The following is a 4,911-nucleotide window of genomic DNA, read 5'->3' on the forward strand; positions in this document are numbered from 1 at the left end:
TATGACCTTTGGCCGGACTCCCGGACTATGAAGATACAAGATTGAAGAATCCGTCCCGTGTTCGGATGAGACTTTCCTTGGCGTGGAAGGAAAGCTTGGCGATACGATATGAAGATCTCCTCCCATTGTAACCGACTCTGTGTAACCCTAGCCCTCTCCGGTGTCTATATAAACCGGAGAGTTTTAGTCCGTAGGACGAACAACAATCTCTACTCCTAATAGAGCACTTGGTGAATAGTCCGCGCGGTTTATTTTCGCTGGTTTTTTTCGTCATCCTCCCATCACCGTTTTTTTTCCGTCATCCTACCACCTCTGCTCTACCCTCCATCGAAATAAACCGGTGAAAAAAAAAACTGGGATCGATCTCCGCCGCCGCCCGATCGCACGCCCGATCCAACCTCCTCCGCCGCCATCTGGTTCCCCTCCGCTCCCATCTGCTGCCTCTACCGAGATCCGAGGCCTTCGACTTGTGGGCTGCCACCGCCGCCGCTGAACCCGGGGCAAGGCAGGGCGTGGCCGCATTGTGGGCAACGAGGAGCGGCGCACGGGCGTGCCCTGCATCGAGGAGGAGCTCAGGTACTTTCAAATCGAGGAGGAACACCGCTGTCTAGCTACATGGTGGCCGCTCCCCTCGACCCCCTCCATCGCCTCCGCCGCCGCCGCCGAGGTACGGGATCGCTGCCGAGCCGAGGTACGAGATCGCCTCCATCGCGTTCCTTCCCTGGCCACGCCCCTCCCAATTTCTTCCCCTCACCCAGCTAGGGTTCTCACCCGCCGCCGCTCCCCTGCTGCTACCCGGCACCCGATGCCCTCCACGGACACCACCACCATGATGTCGGAAGGAAGAGCAAGAGGGGTCGTCGAGGCTGGGTGCCGCCGTGAGGATGCTGGCGCCCGTGCGCGGTGATGGCATTGTGGCGGAAGAAGGTCTTCTTCCTGGGGAGCCGCGCGCTGGCCGCCGTCTCCACCTGCGGCCACGCCAACCAGACAGATACGCCGCCGCGCCATCGACATATTCCCTACTCCCGTGCACGTATGGTCAAGCATGTAGCGCTTATCTTGCCCCATGCGGCCTTGGCAGATCTCAATGCTTGCTTGCTAATGTGCGTGTGTGGATGTTGCTGGTTGCTGCTGCTGTGCACGTGTGCTTGGTGTGCCCCTGCTGTTTTGTGTTCTCACCACCACATCCACGACAAATAAAATTTCTCCCCGCCTCTCTCCCAACTCACGAGCAGTCTTATCGAGGCAACGCGACACCGACCAGCTGGCCACAGACGGTGGCAGTGTTCATCCCTGAATGTCAAGGTCAGTATTGTCAAATTCTTACTTGTGTAATTTATGCTGCATCTCTATGAGAGAATTGGGAATTGATCTTGAATTCGTGCCATGTGAAAGTTAGCTGATGTGGGTGTTGCTCCTGTTACATGTTGTGTAATAGCCATACCGATCCAACTTTACTCAAGGATGGTGAGGTTCAGAATATTGAATTTTTGTTGCTGTTCCCAACACCCAATGGTCTATGGTCCTATTGCTGATCCCAATCCCACTCGTTCTTGCTTGCTTCTCATTTGATCAATACATATCATATCCTTCTCGTTTATTTAACAGCTTGCTTGTTTATTTTACAGCTTGCTGTTTTATCCTTCTCGTTTCAGCAATTAGTTAACTGAATTTCCCTTATTGCATCTGATTAGTACTGCTGGGCTGCCTGGCAGCATTTGCTCAGAAGCTTGACTGCCGAGACTAGACTAGACTAACTTGATTTTCTTGATACATCTAAATATTCCAATGTGATATGTTAGAAATACAGGGTGGATATTTGTTTGGCATATGAGGAAATTTTGGTTAACCAATGTTGACGCTTTCACTTGCTCACCATGTTCTTTTGGTCTGGATTACTTCTCTAACATTTTAAAATTTGCTACTGTCAAGTTTCAGTTGGCGCGGGTGTACAGCGGAGGTATATATGTGATAAGGTGATGTGATCATTAGAAAAAGTAAGGAACTGCACATCTGGGCCTCACATTAATTACAAATGTTCAGTGGCTTACAAAAGGTACATTTTACCTTGTTTGAATGTAGCCAGAGAAGGGAGAGATGTGTGGGAGCTCGAGGGCGAGAGGAAGACGGAGACGGCACGGGGCAGCGTCCTGCAGGTGGGGAGAGCTGGAGGCATGCTGGCCCAGGCATGGTCAACACGAGGCGATCGAGCTGCTCTGCTCGTTACTGAAGAACAGAGGCAGCAGCAGGTTCGTGGCGATGTAACGGCGACACAAGAGGTTCTGGAGACAGGGCGGCCGGTACCGGCCGGAACGGGGTGGATCCAGTCGGCCGGCGTCGGTTCCGGGCAACGGCGGCGGTGGACAGAGCTCGGGCGCGTAGCTCAGCCATCCATGGCGTACTGCCGATGGTGCACAGAGAGAGATGTTAGAGAGAGGGGAAAACTCAGGCTTCAATCCAATCTATCCCTGTACGGTAAGATCCTCAGTCATCAATTCCTGCTTAGGACCAACTAATTGTTGATGAGATGCATGTGCAAGGCACTGAACTGTAGCACCACGGTATATATCTTCTTAAGTAAGTGATTTGTGCATAATACAATGAGTTTATATGTACTTGGAAGTAGTGTCTTCCTTTTTCCTGAACGGTACAGTACACTGCATGTACAACAATAGTGGCTGAGAGGGTTATTTGCATTGTTGGTCCTTGTGGAATCAATAGACCTCAGCTGTTTATTTGTATACTCTCTTGCTTTTTGCAGTGTGGTATTGGTTGCTAGACACAAAGGCATACACAAATCTTTGCTCGTGCCATTATTTATTCAGGAAGCACCTAGCAGTGTAATCTCATGCATCAAGTAAGATCTTGCTATTGGATGCAAAGAGTTGTCTGATATGTTTGCTCTTTTTTTTTTGACATAATCATCCGGTGATATATTTCCCCTTTGATATTTTACTGGATGTTTATTATTTTTGACATAAGTATACTCTCTTTTGACCTAATTAGACTATGGTATCAATTTTTAATGACAATGGTAGGAGTGAATATGGACTCTGCACTCTTGCGCCTTTAATGTGTTTGTTCTTCCCTAGCCTAGGTAGAGTAAGAAGGAGGTTTTTATTCCCCAGTTAAGGAATCTGTGTTTGGCAAAAAAAAATCCCTTAATTTCGGGCTGTTTTTCTATCTCTTGTGTGTTTAATTATTGTTTGGGTGATCTTTTTTTACCTGGTTGCGAAATTTATTCATGGATGACGATTGTCGTGCAGGTCGAAGGGGGTTGTTTGAGCCCAACGTTAGTGTTAAAAATCACCTCATCTCCACTGGCGAACCCAGCCGCAACGCATCCTTCACATCACTGATGGTGTATCATTCTCCAGTGTCTCAACATAGTCTGCCTTTTAGTTATCCAACGTCGATGTTATATCATTCAAACTCAAAGTTCAGCTTGCAAGCTCTTATGTTATTATCTAACCAGTGTTTTGTTTCAAATGCTTTGTCTTAATTCAGACCTTTGATTCTACGATCATATATTGGAGTTAGTCTTTGTTAGTTTTTATTGTAATACTGCTCGGATGGTTGACACCTTTCTTTATGGGCATGATAAATGTTCTTTAATCTTTTGTTCTGGTCGTCCTGTTTGAGTGGTAAATTATTCTTAAGGTTTGTAAGAACAAATTTATATATTATGTATCCATTGCAATGCATGGGTTCTTACCTACATATTAAATCTACATGCAATCTATGACATGCTCGATCACAGAATTAAAGATTTGGATTAGTGTTTATTCAACGCATTTCCAAGTATTATTCATATTAAGGCATTGTTTTTAAATCAATTTATTGGGTTGGGGACATGAAAATATATTTTTCTCTCGGAGCACAATGTCAACCATATGAAATCATGGCACTCGGCATATGCGAGGAATTGTACTCGACATATACAAGTGCTATACGGAAGGGGCGACGTGGTAAATTGTTCTTCAGGTTTGTAAGAACAAATTTATGTATTATGTATCCATTGCAATGCATGGGTTCTTACCTACAGATTAAATCTACATGCAATTGATGACATGTTTGATCACAGAATTAAATATTTGGATTAGTGTTTATTCAATGCATTTTCAAGTATTATTCATATTAAGGCATTGTTTTAAAACAATTTATTGGGTTAGGGACATGAAAATGTTTTTTTCTCTTTGAGAACAATATCAACCATATAAAAATCATGGCCCATGCTTATATTATTAAGCTAGGGAGTTCAATTTTTATCTTCCGTTGCAATACACGGGCATGTGAGTTTGTCTATAACCGCTTGATTTTTTTTCCAGTTCCTTCTTATTGCATAAGAAGTTGCTGAATAATTGGCTCTTCTTCCTCCTTAGCTTACATGCCAGATAACAGCAAACCAATACACGATGGAACATCCAGTGGAGAAGAAGTGATCAGTTGGTTCATGTGGAGCAACTCTTCACGTTCAGTTCCTAAATACAGTTTCTACAGTGATCGAAGGACAGTTGTGTCAGCAGACAACACGGGCCAGTGATTCTCCAGGGGCTGGCGATGCCACTCACCTGTTCATCTCCATAGTCATGCCCAATCCTCTAGCTGTCGGTCACCAGGCTCTTCATCGACCTCGGTATGACCCTATGAACTACCAGCATAGATAGCCTATCTAACTTCCAGATAACCTGTCCACGTGCTATTAGTTAGTCTTGTCTATAATATGCACGTGTATGTGTCTTCTTTAAGGTTTTCTTTTTGTTGAAATTTGGTCGTTCTAGGACAGGTTTGATCCTGTTAACTATCTCTACTCCTAATGGACGAATTGGTTGAATAGTCCCCCCAACTTTCAACCGGTTTATTTTCAACCGGTTTTTCTTCGTCCCACCTCCCACCAGCCCCTCCCACCGG

At 45.6% G+C, this 4,911-nt stretch overlaps 1 long non-coding RNA gene across 1 annotated transcript; it reads left to right on the forward strand.

Annotated features, from left to right (window-relative positions):
• The first annotated feature begins 345 nt into the window (after positions 1–345).
• LOC119295561 lies at positions 346–3,700 on the forward strand. The gene is made up of 5 exons (XR_005144111.1): positions 346–1,305; positions 1,939–1,997; positions 2,083–2,475; positions 2,762–2,857; positions 3,267–3,700. It is a non-coding gene; the product is annotated as an uncharacterized LOC119295561 (long non-coding RNA).
• The last annotated feature ends 1,211 nt before the right edge of the window (positions 3,701–4,911 follow it).

Source organism: Triticum dicoccoides, chromosome 4B (genome assembly GCF_002162155.2).
Source record: "Triticum dicoccoides isolate Atlit2015 ecotype Zavitan chromosome 4B, WEW_v2.0, whole genome shotgun sequence".
NCBI classification, from domain to species: domain Eukaryota; kingdom Viridiplantae; phylum Streptophyta; class Magnoliopsida; order Poales; family Poaceae; genus Triticum; species Triticum dicoccoides.